At 48.6% G+C, this 14,891-nt stretch overlaps 1 protein-coding gene across 2 annotated transcripts in view; it reads left to right on the top strand.

Annotated features, from left to right (window-relative positions):
* EFHC2 (EF-hand domain containing 2) overlaps positions 1–14,891 on the top strand; it is a 212,067-nt gene that overhangs the window by 191,344 nt on the left and 5,832 nt on the right. The gene's annotated exons all lie outside the window — the stretch shown is intronic.

The raw sequence follows: 14,891 nt of genomic DNA, 5'->3' as shown, positions 1-14,891 counted from the left end.
TAGGATAATAGGTTACAGTTATAAATAGATGTAAACACTGTTATCAAGGGATTCTGCTAACATCATCGTGAGCCACAACAGCAAATCTCCGATGGTGCGTGTTTCAAGAGTCCCCAGTGTATCTGTGGCTGTGCATACAGGTTTGCCTTGGGTGACAGAGGATAGTATGGGGACGCGCATGTCACAGTGCAGCCAAATTTACCATAAAAATTCAGCAGGAAAATGCTTGGTTAGGGAAAGCAAAGTTCATGTGATCTGATGGTGCTCTCAACATTGTGGCATTGTCTGAATTCCCTGAGATCTCTTTGAACCAGTTGTCTTCAAGGAGTGGGGTGGGGGGGGGGTGGTTTGTTTATATTTTTAACATGCTCCAGAAATTGATTTTCTTGGGAACGTCCCTTGATAAAGCAAATGTCATGTGGTTGCTCCCAGAAAGGAGGCATTTATTCTTGCCTGTCGCTGCTAACCAGCTCATTCTGGCCTGAACTGGTCTACTGCCCCTGGAGAGTTCCCTCAGGCATGCTGCTATTCTGGAGCAGTCAGGCAGCCTTAGAACTTCCAGATGGTTGGGAGAGAGTGGTGGCCTTTGGAGTCGCACAGAGCTAGTGTTGAATTCTGTCTCTGCCACTTGCTTAGCCGAGCAGCTTTGGGGGACTTAACCCATTCGCTTATAAATCTAATTCTCAGACAAATCGTGAGTCGGTAATCCACTCTCAGCAGGTTCTATGCTCAGTGCTGGGGTCCAGAGTGAAGGTCATTATTGCTGCCTTTTGCGGGGGGGGGGGGGGGGCACTGCCCATGGGGGCATCAATACACTCACTCATGCTTTGGAGTATGGCGTGATACAGCCTGCATGGGATGGAATGGGTTGAGGAGGAAGCCTCCAAGAAATTATACTGGGGTGGGGGTGGGGGTGCCTGGGTGGCTCAGTTGGTTAAGCGTTCGACTCTTGATCTTGGCTCAGGTCATGATCTCACGGTTCGTGAGTTCAAGCCCCATGTTGGGCTGTGCACCGACAGCGTAGAACCTGCTTGGGATTCTTTCTGTCTCCCCCTCTCTGCCCCTCCCCTGCTCGTGTGCACACGTGAGCTAGCGTGCTCGCTCTCTCTCTCTCTCTCTCTCTCTCTCTCTCCCCCCCTCCTTCAAAATAAATAAACTTTTAAAAAAATGCTTAAAACAAATCAGAGTGGCATTGGGGCCGGGGAGTGGGTGGGCAGCAAGTCTTCTCAGGGGAGGTGACGCTTGAAATTTGAATGCTGAATAGTACGAGTTAGCAAGGGGGAAGGGGGCACATCCTGGCATGAAGGCACGAAGGGAGGAGTGGAGGAGGAGGAGGCTCGAGATACCCGCAAGGCTGAGGTTTGAATATTGTCCTGCAAGCTCTGGAGGCCGGGGACGGGGTCAAGGAAGAGAGCGACATGATCACGTGTTCCCTGTAGAGGGAGCTTTGCTCTGGGCTGGATGGTGGGCAGTTTGGAGAGGGGACTTCGGAAAAGGTAGACCCATTAGGAGGCTCTTGATGTCCCGTTGTCACCATGACAACTGCAAACACGTAAAGCACATCCTATGTGCCGAACACTAAGACTGGAAAGATCTACTGACTCATTTAATCCTCCTCGGAACCCTAGCAGGTAGATACTCTTGTGATCCCCATTTTAGAGATCAGGAAGTTAGAGAAGCAGCAAGTGCGTGGTAAAGTGAGAATTGCAACTCACGCCCGTTTCACTGTGAAGCATAGAAAGAAAAAAAAAATCTTTTTTAATATCGTCATGATCGAACATATTGCATTTAATTAACTAAAACCCAAGATGCCATCACAAAAACAGATCAGTACTATCCTTCGGTAACCTTTTCATTCTTATCCATGCAGGTACTTAAAAATGAGAGATGGCAGGGGCGCCTGGGTGGCGCAGTCGGTTAAGCGTCCGACTTCAGCCAGGTCACGATCTCGCGGTCTGTGAGTTCGAGCCCCGCGTCAGGCTCTGGGCTGATGGCTCGGAGCCTGGAGCCTGTTTCCGATTCTGTGTCTCCCTCTCTCTCTGCCCCTCCCCCGTTCATGCTCTGTCTCTCTCTGTCCCCAAAATAAATAAAAAACGTTGAAAAAAAAAAATTAAAAAAAAAAAAAAAAGTGAGAGATGGCATTTACATTCTACCTTTTCGCTCCATGTTATAGTATCCTGGGCTGGTTGGATAGCATCCATTTGTCCTGTTAGGACTTCTCCCCGGCCCCCTCTCCCCTGCTCTGAGTCCCAGGCAGCTGACCTTTATGGGCTGCATCAGCGGGTCTGCTAGCCCTCTGCCCCCCACCTCCCTTGGGTTGGCCAGTGGCATGCGCCAGCAAGAGAATGGAGGGTGGGAGGAGAGAGAAATCCTGTCCCTCCCTGCCAGTTCCCGTGGACTAACCACGTCCTCCATAGCTGCCCACCACTCCAGACTCCAGTGCCCACCCTCAGGAACCCTCCAGTAACCATTACCACCCCTTTGGCCCCAGGCGGTGGTAACGGCCCCCCTTCCCCCCTTGCTACACTCCTCGAGGGGCTGGAGGATCCCCTGTGGCCTTTCCTGACCGCTTCCCGCAACTTGGTAAACGGTCACTTTATTTTAAATTCCCCACAACTTCCGCGATTTGTCCTCTGTTTCCTGTGGCATCCTGACGCGCATGCTTTTTCGTGCTAGTTGGCGACTGCCTTTGTTGTTCTTTTCCTTACTTCCTACCTGTCTCCTTTTCCGTTGCACCCAGTCCACCACCCAAACGTTCACCTGTACATTGGGGACTTCGTCATTTATTGCACAAAAATATAATTCTAGGGGTGCCGGGGTGGTGCAGTCAGTTGAGCGTCCAATTCTTGATCTCGGCTCAGGTCGTGATCTCACGGTTCGGGAGTTCGAGCCCCACATCGGGCTGTGCGCTGATGGCGTAGACCCTGCTTGGGATTCTGTCTCTCCTTCTCACTTCCCCTCCCTCCTTGCTTGTACATTCTCTCTCTCTCTCTGTCTCTCTCTCTCTCAAAATAAATAAACTTAAAAAATGTTTTTAACGTATAATTCTACCACATGCATTTATCTGTGGTGTGTTTTTCTTACGTAACGGTTCATCATGGGCAGTCACTCTAGTTTAATATGTATAGACCTGAGCCATTCTTTAATAGCTGTAGTATGGATACAGAATAATTTATTCATCCATTTTTCTGTTGATAGGCGTTCAAGTCATTTTTACATGTTTGCCTCTGACATTGTGGTAGCTTATCACTTTAATTTTTATTTTCCTGATGACTGGGCTAATGATCTTTGGGTACGACAATTAAGAAAGACTTTTTTCATAGCAACCCAGCATGCGCATATACAGTGGAACAGAAGTTTCACGAATCAGTACTATTCTAACTACGCGTCGCGCAGCGTGTTACTTTCTTTCTCTTTTCCTTCTTCCCTCGTTTCCTTTTCTTGCCTCTCTCCCCCCACCCCCCATCTTTCTCTCTTTTGAGTGCAGTTTGTGGCCCGTTAAGTTGATTTAAGGGCCCAGAAAAGGATCACCGCCCACACTGGAAGAGAAGCCACCAGGCGGGAAGGCCAAAGATTCGCTCTCCCCTTAGCCACCCCTCCCCCATTTCATCCCTTACTCTGTTGCTGGGACAGTTACTGAGCTGTGGACGTCAGGTGCCTCAGAAGTGTGGAGCAGAGGGTCTGAAACCACATGAACCCGAGTTCACATCCTTAGCTCTGTGATTGACTAAGCGGGTGACTTTGTGCAAGTTACTGAACCTTTTAGGTTTCCTCCCCTCAGAAATGGAGATGACAATAGCCCTTCCATAGACGTGGTTGTGAGGGTTGAGGGTGGTACACATGAGGCCCATGTCGCCACACCTGTCCCATAGTAAGGGCTTAAATGTTAGCTATTATTATTGTTTATAAAATGGAGAGGTCTTAGGGCTCCTGGGTGGCTCAGTCGGTTAAGCGTGTGACTTCGGCTCAGGTCATGATCTCACGGTTCGTGAGTTCAAGCCCCGCATCGGGCTCTGTGCTGATGGCTCAGAGCCTGGAGCCTATTTCGGATTCTGTGTCTCCTGCTCTCTCTGCCCCTCCCCTGCTCATTCTCGGTCTCTCTCTCTCTCTCTCTCTCTCTCTCAAAAATAAATAAACATTAAAAAAGAAAACAAAGTGGAGAGGTCTTAACTTTCTCAGGTGAAGGGGCCGGGCCTTGAGCACTCAGCTTCCAAGGCTATGGTCAGTGATTCCACCCTTAAAGGTAGGAGAACCACAACAGGAAGGTGGCATCAGAAAAAGGGCCTGTGCTCCAGCAGTGGGCTCGTCCAGTTGTTACTTATGTGCTGTGAGACTTTACTCTTTGGGTCTCTTATCAACTCTGCTGACCAAGCCTGGGAGCGGGTTCTGTCTGTGGGAGGCATTTGTGAGGGGCCAATTCCTTTTTCGCCAGTTTTAAAAAGAAAAGAACCTAGGTATGAAATGGTACCAATTTGACTTCGTCATGAGAACGTAACTAGATCCCAGAGCCCACAGTGCTCTGGTATTCCTAAGCTTGTTATTGTTGCGTAAAGAGGATATAAGATAGCTTGGGAATGTTACCAGTGAGTCTATAATCTCATGTGAAAATATTTAGCGCGAATGGGTTGAGCATAATATTGCAGAGTTGATACAGCACCATCAGTAGTGAGAAGTCCAGGATTTCCTGAACCCTGTAAGTGTGCTGACATGTTAATATACAGTCATGCCCTGAGATGCTCAGGTCAGAGCCCGTCACAGGTTGGGTTCTCCAAGAAGCAGGTGGAGTTGAATGCACAGGGTGTTTATTTGGGAGTGTTCTTGGGCTCGATACGTATGAAAGGGAGAGGCAGGATACAGGAGCAGGCAGACAGAACAGTTGAGGCAGCCCACGGGGAGCTCTGGAACTAGAATGGCCTTTCCGAGCTGTCCCGAGTTGGGCCACAATGGCTTGGCCTTTATCCTTTAGCCCTGTGGGTTGCTTTAGGAAGGGGTATGACCTTGGATAACGTGACTCCTTGCAGCCAAGATAGCGCTTAAGCTGAGGCCATCCCTGCAGGGGACTCTCAGCAGCTGGGCCACCAAGTCCTTCCTCAAGGAGGTCCTGGATGGTACCTCAGAGCTTGGCGATGAGCTATTCTTGAAGCTCTTGTTTTTTGTTTTGATTAAAAATAATTGACATACAATATTGTATTCGTTTCAGGCATATAATATAGTGATTCGACACTCATACACATTGCAAAATGGTCACCTAGTTACCATTTCTCTGTCACCATACGGTGTTATTGACTGTATGCCCTCTGCTGTACATTACGTCCCTGCCGTAGTTATTTTATAACTGGAAGATTGCACCTCTTAATTCCCTTCACCTACTTCATCCGTCCCCCATTTCCTACCCGCTTCGGCAACCATCAATCAGTTTGTTCTCTGTAGCTATGAGTCTGTTTCTGTTTTGTTCATTTGGTTAGTCTTCAGATTCCACATATGAGTGGAGTCATGACGGTATTCCTCTTTCTCTGTCTGACTTATTTCACTTAGCGTAGTGCCCTCGAGGTCCATCTGTGTTGTCACAAATGGCGAGGTTTCCTTCTCTTTTTTTTATGGCTGAATAATATTGTACGTACAGACCACAGTTTCTTTATCTGTTCCTTCATCGATGGATGCCTTGGCTGTTTCCATGCCTTGGCTATTTTAAATACTGCTGCAATGAAACATAGGGGTGCGTATGTCTTTTCAAATTAGGGTTTTCATTTTCTTCCAATAAATACCTAGAAGTGGAATTGCTGGATCGTAAGGTAGTTCTATTTTTATTTTTTTGAGGAACCTCCACACCGTTTTCCAGGGCGGCTGCACCAGTTTGCATTCCTCCCCGCAGTGTATTTCCTCCATGTTCTTGCCAGTGCTGTTATTTCTTACCTGTTTAATTGATTTATTTATTTTAGAGAGAGAGTGTGTGAGCAGGGGAGAGGGGCAGTGGGAGAGAGAGAGAGAGAGAATCTCCCATCAGGCTCTGCACTTATAGCCAGAGCCCAACGTGGGGCTTGATCTCACAACCCTGGGATCGTGACCTGAGCCGAAATCAAGAGTTGGTGACTCAGTTGATTGAGCTACCCAGGTGCCCCTCCTCTGCCCGGCTTTTTTTTTTTTTTTAATTTTTTTTAAACATTTATTTATTTTTGAGACACAGAGAGACAGAGCATGAACGGGGGAGGGTCAGAGAGAGAGGGAGACACAGAATCTGAAACAGGCCCCAGGCTCTGAGCTGTCAGCACAGAGCCCGACGCGGAGCTCGAACTCACGGACCGCGAGATCATGACCTGAGCTGAAGTTGGACGCTTAGCCGACTGAGCCACCCAGGTGCCCCTCTGCCCGGCTTTTGATATTGGGTTTTATGAGTGCTTTCTATATTTTGGATATTAACCCCTTATCAGATGCATCATTTGCAAATGTGTGCTCCCATTCGGTAGATTGCCTTTTCGTTTTGTTGTTGGTTTCCTCTGCCGTGTAAAAGGTTTTTAGTTTGATGTCATCCCACTTGTTTATTTTTGCTTTTATTGTCCTTGAAGCCTTTGGTGACCGTTCTTGGTATCAACTGGGGACCTGGCAGTGTGGTCCCGCTCCCCTGTCATTGCCTGATCTTTTACCCGTGGCCGGGAATTAACAGGAGAGCAGTTAACGCTGGAAGAAGCCAGGAGGAGTCAGATTAGTTGTGTAGATCTGTGGGGACCCAGTTGGGCAGAGAAGGCCTCTCCCTTAGAGCTTTGAGGACAGCCAGCATATTTGGGGGATCTGCCATAGCGGGGAAATCCCGGGCGGGACTTCAGGACAAGATCCACCAGGTTGTGGGGGCGGCGCCTGGGTGACACGGTTGGTTGAGTGTGCACCTCTTGATATCGGCTCAGGTCACGATCTCAGGGTCATGGGTTCGAGCCCCACATCGGGCTCTATGCTGAGTGTGGAGCCCGCTTGGGATTCTCTCTCTCTCCCCCCCTGTTCCCTTCTCTCCCTTTCCCCCACCGGGGGAACCTGCATATCTTTACTCCTGTGCTGAATGTTGTCCGTGACACGATCTCTTCCCTTAACTGGGGGGCCTTACCGAGAAATGCAAAGGGACTTCCTGGCTGACGAAAGCCGAGCAGGCCTCAGTACTACTGATTCCACAACCAAAGTCCTGTCTGTGTCCGTGTTGATGGACGGGATGGATGGTCAGGGTACGTACGGGTTTGGGACACCTTCCCAGTCTACCCTGATTAAACTGCCGTGTGGGGGAGGGGCCAGAAAAGGGGAACAGGACCAGTGGCTTCAGCCAGCGGGGTGGGGCTGAGTAGGAGGGTGGTCTGGGACAGGGGATGGGAGAGGCGGGGCCTCTCTCCAAAGCAGAGAGCACAGTGATGGGGCGTCCTGAAGTGAGCACTGTCCAGCCATCAGGGGGAAGCCGGCAGTCGGCAGGCTTGAACTGACAAGCCTTGAGCCCCTCCTGGGGGGCCAGAGCTGGCTATGTCCCCACACCGGTGAGGTTCCAGCAGGGACCAGACACCGCACACTCAGAGGAGTCACGGACACGGATTTAACGAAGGGACTATGGACAGAGGAGCGGATAGGGTTACAGGACCCAGTCAGGGCAGCGGAGCACTCAGGGACCAGCAACGGAGGGAAACCTTTACTATCCCTCGGTCTGATTCTTGGAGCCCAGGGGAGAAGCCGGCAGAAGGTGGGGGGAGGGAAAGTGGAATCAATACCCTGATCTCTTGGTGCTGCCCATTGGCTGGACCCACCCAGCAGCAGCCACAGAACGAGGAAGCTCGGGGTGTGACGCAATCCACAGAGGTTGGCCTCCCAGGGCAGTGAGCTGGGTGAAAAGGGCAGAAAATGGATCTTCTGGGGGCAAAAAGAGAAGGAGCCTGCGCAGTCCGTTGCCAGAATACAGACTTGGGCTCAGGCGAACCATCCTCCCAGCCAGGGGATAAGGCTAGGTCCAGACAGCAGCTCCTGGGGCTTGGTCTGCTGGATGGCAGGACTGGTCCCCCAGACTCGGGTGGGGCTCCCCTGCATGTGATGGTCAGTTAGCTGGTCTCCGCCCATAGGGCTGGGGTCCGATAACAAACAAGCAAAATTGACAAAGAGGACTGTGGTCTGGGGCTAGTCTAGCTGTGATCAGTCCCGCTGCCCTTTGGTGAGAGACCTTCCTACGTGGATGGGTGTTACTCCCCGTGACCGTGACGGTGGCCTGTGGCCTGCATTCTCAGGAGTTCCTTGGCGAGGCCTCTGCCTGGCTCCCACGGCAGCCCACGGTGAGCCCATGAGGCTGTAACTTAACGCTCGCTCCATGATGTGACTGTCTGCGGTCTCAGCACGTTGTCCTGGCGTGGTCAAGGCCTGGAGACCCCATTTCCATTCTGTTGTGCTTGTCCACAGATGGTAGCTGTAAAACCGGCAGAATCGGTCCCGCCGTTCAGAGCCTGTCTGGTTACTCTCAGAAGTCATGTTTTAAAAAATAACACTAAATCGGTCCTCATATAAGCTTTATAACTTTTGCACCGTGTGACTGGCGTCTTATCTTTTGACATTTCTGAGAAACATTGTATGTGGCTTCATTTTACGAGCACTGTAACTGCCGAAGCATTAGCAATCGACCCTAAAGCCCTCACTTGCCGCAACGGGATGATCTTCTAGCCTTGGCAGTGGGGAGTGGGGACCAGTCGGGTGCCTTGGGATGTACCTTGGGATACATCTTCGGACACCCCGGTTGTTGAGAATCTTCTTCGGGTGTTTGGAGGGTGGGATATCTACTGTGACGTTTTATTGTCCCACTCTTGAGCGAAACTAAGTATCACTCCCAATTTATAGATTGGAAGCTGAGACTCAAAGGCATCCCTAAAGGTAAAGACTAAACTAACTGAAGTTAGGGGCCTGGTGCCAACCTTTTAAATAAGCAGTTATTTCTAGAATCTGAGGTTGAATTTAACAGTTGAAATGAAAGACTATTAGTCATGCTTGCTGGAGTTTAAAAGTAGCTGACGGACACATGCCGATTGCCTAACGCAAAACGGTAACCTGGTAGGGAAGGATCCTGCCAGAATCCGCTTTGGTTTGAAGCGTTGGGTGATGTCTACTTTAATTGCCTGCAGAAGCCTACAGCTCTGCAGGCAAGAGCTTTCAAGTCTTCTTGAAAACTCTTTTTACCCTGCAATGCGGTATTAAGGAAAGGTTTCTTGTTTAAAGGCCACACCTATGTTTTAGCTACACTCAGATGGCCATTCTTGCAAAGATTTGTGTAGGGCAGGGGAAGCAATTGGGAAATACTGGCATGGTGGCAAACACAGAAACGGGCGGGAATAGAAGCAAACCTCCAGGTTTTCTAGGTGAGCTTTTCCCTGTGTTATCAGAATGCTCTGGACCGTCTCACCAAGTATTTGCAAAATTTCCTCCCCAGATTTCAGTTTGATTTACTGAACTTTAATTGTCTTTGCAATTTTCTCAACTTAACTCAATTAGTTCTGAGGTCATGTCAACCTATTAGAAGGCAGTAAATTTAGGAAAAGCACCATTTCAGTCCCATACGTGCTCCTGGACTGGTCTACAAATTCATAGCTATTTCCCACAGAAACGTCTTTTTTTTTTTTTTTTTTTTGAGTAAGTGGAGGGGAATAACAGAGTGAAATCACTAACATGACTCCATCAGCCTTACATTTGGGAGGAATAAAAATAACCTTGTTTCAGTGAAGCGTGGAATTTAATTGGCTCCCGATCTTTTCCCCTCATGCATCTGGTGGCCGGTACTACAGGAGAAAATTTTAAACTAGAAGGAGACATAATCCAATTAAATTTCCTTTTAAAAATGTCAAAGCAAATAAATCCAGAGCCCAGGAGCTCACACACAGCTCTGCTATTCTCACTGGGCAGCTGCCGCTTACTGGGTTTCTAGCCGGTGCCACCTTTGCTTCAAGGGCGTATGATTTTTACAGATCGGCAGCTCCTTTTTTTTTTTTTTTCGCCATTGATGAGCAAGTAATTTATTACCAACTTGTCTGACGTTGTAAGTAGCTGTAGTCAAAGCCAGCTTGGAGGCTGCCGTAGGGCCCCACTTGCAGACAGTGGTTCCCAGCCTAAAATTTCAGCGTCACGATTTTGCGTCATTGTTGAGTTTCACTCTGCGTATCATGGCCGTTCCTTCTTCCAGCAAATACTGTTTATGCTCCAGGTGGAACTGAATTCTGTTTCGAGATTTGGGCGCAGTCTCTGGAATTATCTGGAAGTTTGTCAGGAAGTTGCTGGGTTCCAAGCTGTGCTGTGACTTTCATAGACACTATTAATTTTGGTAAATACCAAAGGGCAGAGCGTCTTTGTGTGACTTCCTCTAGAACCCGACTTGGAGACAAGGATTTGAGTGTAGATAGACTTGGGGGGCAGGGGCAGGAAGCAAAAGGGACACTATTAAGGGGGTGGGGAATGAAGGGCAGGGCATTTCTCAAACTAGTGACACGTTTTGGTGACTGGAACTTAACGCCTCTGGGAAACTGAGGGATCCCGTGGCCTGGATGTACCTTAGTGTTTCCCCCCACTCCCCAAAGTGCAAGGGAGTTGCGGTATTCATCCATCAACTCCCATCAGTCATGGATGAAGGCTACTTCTTTTTTTAATTTTTTTTTTTCAACGTTTTTTATTTATTTTTGGGACAGAGAGAGACAGAGCATGAACGGGGGAGGGGCAGAGAGAGAGGGAGACACAGAATCGGAAGCAGGCTCCAGGCTCCGAGCCATCAGCCCAGAGCCCGACGCGGGGCTCGAACCCACGGACCGCGAGATCGTGACCTGAGCTGAAGTCGGACGCTTAACCGACTGCGCCACCCAGGCGCCCCGATGAAGGCTACTTCTGAAGTGGGGGGAAAAGAATGAATTCACAGGCCCTTGTGCCATGTCACAGGGGCAGTTAAAGTGGGCCTCCGAGGCCAAAGAAAAGTTTTCGCACAAAAGAACGCAGGTGCTGGTGGTCGGAAGTCAGGCTGGGGCGTGCCAAAGTGGAAGGGGTGAGGGGATCCGGAGGGGCGCTGGCAGACCCTGCTACGTACGGATATTTCAGATCTGGAATGGGAAGCGTCGGCTGCTGTGGATGAGCTCTCCTGCTGGAGACTTCCCATGCTCGTATTTCCACTTAACTTACGTGCACTGCTGGGAATACGATAATCTGGAGTTTTCTTCTCATCTTGTAGTATAGCGTGAATAAAAGGTCAGTGAACACGAAGAATATTTTTACTCACTGCCCAGATTGTCATATTATGTAACACAGAACATTTGTGGATTTATTAGAGCAATTAGGTGGCGGGAGTGTGGGGTTTCTCGTGTCTCCCAAGACCTCTTTATTTTGCAAAGAGACGGCCCATGGGACTCCTTTAGATGGACCCCAATTACAGGCAAAACTATGAAGAAGATTCCTTTTCCCTCTACTTTATTGATGCCTCTCCTCCCCCTGAGTTTCTTCAGTCTTAGGTCCCGCTTCCCACCCTCCTCTGGATCTCGATTTAATTTCTGTCGGTCCATTTAAACTAGTACCTGTGAAAATCTCCCTAGGATTGGGGGTTGGCTACAATTCTGGCACCAATTCCAATGTGTGGCATTTTTGCCCTACACCAAGCAACTCTTGACATCAGCTGGGGGGTCCTACAATTCGACTCCGTTCTGTCGTGATCTACTTGGAGAAAGCATCAGATCCCAGTGGGTGTATCACCTGTGCTTCTGGTCAACTGGCTATAGACGGGAGGTTCCCACAACCCCCTCCTTGGGTTCGGTTAATTTGCTAGAGCAGCTCACAGAACTCAGAGAAACATTTTACTTACTTGATCACTCGTTTCTTATAAAAGGATATAGGGGCGGCCTGGGTGGGTCAGTTGGTTAACCTCCCGACTCTCGATTTCAGCTCAGGTCATGATCTCACGGTTTGTGGGTTTGAGCCCCGCGTCAGGCTCTGCACTTAACGGCATGGGACCTGCTTAGGATTCTCTGTCTTCCTCTCTCTCTGCCCCTCGCACTTGCTTTCTCTCTCTCTCCCCCTCTCAAAAATAAATAAACATTAAAAAAAAAAAAGGATATAACCCCAAACAGCCAGGGGGCAGAGATGCATAGGGCAAGGTAGGGGGGACAGGCAGGGAGCTTCCACGCCCTCTCTGGCCACCCTCCTCAAATCTCCACGTGCTCACCAACCCAGAAGCTCTCCGATCCCCATCCTCTTGGGTTCTTACAGAGGCTCATTACAAAGGTGTGATTGATTATTAAATCATTCGCCATTGGTGATTGAACTCGACCTCCAGCTCTGTCCCTGGAGGTCAGGGGGAGAATAGAAATGACGGTTCCAACCCTCTAATTACAAGGTCTGTTCGCCTAGCAACCAGCACCCCCTGTCCTTAGGTGCTTTTCTAAAATGTCTCATTAACATAAGACACCTTATCACTCTCATCACTTAGGAAGTTTCAAGGGTTTTAGGAGCCGTGTGCTAGAAACAGGGACAAAGACCAAATATACATTATCTTATTATGGATCACAATATCATATTGGCAGTGAATGGATCCTGGGTTCCTCAACCACTGCAAATATTGCCTGTGGCATTTACCAGGTGTTTGGGCAGAAAAAGTCACTCCCACTTGGATCCTAGAAAATAGTGACAAAGGGAAACCAAATGGAGGGAAGTGGTTTTGATTCTAGAGAGAGAGCATAGCCATGGAGTAAAGAAATGGACTCTTGTGTCTTTTCATCTTAAATTATCCTTCATTTCAAACCTCAGGGTATTTACTTGAGCTTCATTTTGCCCAAGTCTGGCTTATGGCTAATAAGTATAATTCTCATCTCCAAATTCTTGTTTTAATGAGATGTCTGAGGACATATTGAACAGTTGAATGACTATTGATTAAAATATATCATTTTGTGTGTGTATATGTATCTGCATATCACATACACACACAATGATTTGCTGCTTTTTGGTGTAGGAAGGACATTTCACCAGGTTCCACATGGCACAGATTGTACAAAATACGCCCTAGGGCTTAGTTTAGCCATCATCCATCCGGATGGCCATTTCCTTCTTCACACAGCCAGTTGGTGGTTTAGGCTCAACCTCCAGTGTCTGACAGGAGGCATTCTTGAGAAAGAACAGGAACGTCCCTTCCAGAATCACATTGTTGGGGCACCTGGGTGGTTCAGTCGGTTAAGCGTCCAACTCTTGGTTTTCGGCTCAGGCCGCGAGCTCACGGCTTTGTGGGTTCCAGCCCCACATTGGGCTCCACACGGACAGCACAGAGCCTGCTTGGGATTCTCTCTCTCTCTCTCTCTCTCTCTCTCTCTCTCTCTCTCTCTCCCCCTCTCTCCCTGCCACTCCCCCACTCACGCTGTCTCTGTCTGTAAATAAATAAACAAATAAATATATAAACTTAAAAAGAAAAAGAATCCCATTGTTTTCGACTCAACTCCTCTTGTTGAAAACGTTAGGATCAGATGTAGCCAGGCAGGCTGAGAGCCAGCTGCTTGTAAATAGGCCCACTCCTCTGATGGGCTTTGGAGGGCAGCTCAGCAGCTAAGCAGAGCTCTGGAGCCCGCCTGCTGGGGTTACAGTCCAGCCTCCTCCTCTTAACGGGCCGTTTTCTGGACAAGCTGCTTAACCCTTCTGTCCCTCAGTTTCCCTTTCTGTAAATAGGCATCCAAATAACACCTGCCTCTTAAGGGTTTCTGTGATGGTTAAATGACTTAATACATGTAAAACACAAGAGTACCTGTTACATAGTAAATATCCAGTAAATGTATAAATGCCTTAGAGATGCCAGTGCTGGGTGTTCTGATTCTGATTCTCTGTTAGCGTTATTAATCACCACAGTTTTATGTATCACCCCTATTTCAGTCACCTCCACATCTTTGCACGGTTCTAGACTCTAGGTCCATGCTCCGTAGAACCCTGTTTACCAGAATCCTAACCTTAATGTCCTAACGGGCACCTCAAATGTTCAAAAATGTCCCAAATTGAACTTTGTTTTCCCCCTCTGATCCTTACTTCCCCACTTAAAAAAAAAAAAAAAAAAAAAAAGATGTTTATGGGGCGCCTGCGTGGCTCCGTCGGTTAAGCGTCCGACTTCGGCTCACGTCATGATCTCGTGGTTTGTGAGTTCGAGGCCCGCGTGGGGCTCTGTGCTGAGAGCTCGGAGCCTGGAACCTGCTTCGGATTCTGTGTCTCCCTCTCTCTCTCTCTGCCCCTCCCCCGCTCACGCTCTGTCCCTCTCAAAAATAAACAAACATTAAAAAAAACACAAAAGTTTACAACTTCTCTCCCTGCTTTCCTTATTTTGCTTATAACATCACCCAGGGTTGAGTGTTGAGCGCCCCACATCCACCCCCCAGCCCCCCAAGTTCATGTCTACCCAGAATCTCAGAATATGAACTTATTTGGAAACGGGTCTTTGCTGATGTAATTAAGAGTTAAAAATGAGGTCATACTGGATTCAGGTGGACTCTGCATCCAGTAATTGGTGTCTTAGAACTCTCCTTACCTGTATTTGTTTACCTGTACCCTTCGTTTATAAGGACACCAGTCCTGTCGGGACCCACCCTACTCCAGCATGACCTCCTCTTACCTGTTTACATCTGCAGTGACCCTATTTCCAAATAAGGTCACCTAGTGAAGGTACTGCGGGTTAAGATTTCAACATGTCTTTTTTCAGAGGACACAGTTCACCCCTTAACACTACCCTTTCTTTCATCCCCGCTCCGAATCGATCACTTTCCAGGCATCCTGTGTTCTACTGCCGTAAAACCTTTTCGTACGTAGCTCTCATTTATCCCATCCTCAGCTCCCCTGGTTGTGGCAGAACCGTCTCTCTCTCTCATCTCTCTCTCATCTCTCTCTCATCTCTCTCTCAT

Source organism: Panthera uncia, chromosome X (assembly GCF_023721935.1).
Source record: "Panthera uncia isolate 11264 chromosome X, Puncia_PCG_1.0, whole genome shotgun sequence".
Lineage (NCBI taxonomy): Eukaryota > Metazoa > Chordata > Mammalia > Carnivora > Felidae > Panthera > Panthera uncia.
The sequence above is the reverse complement of the archived record's forward strand: the minus strand, read 5'-3'. Positions and strand labels throughout refer to the sequence as shown.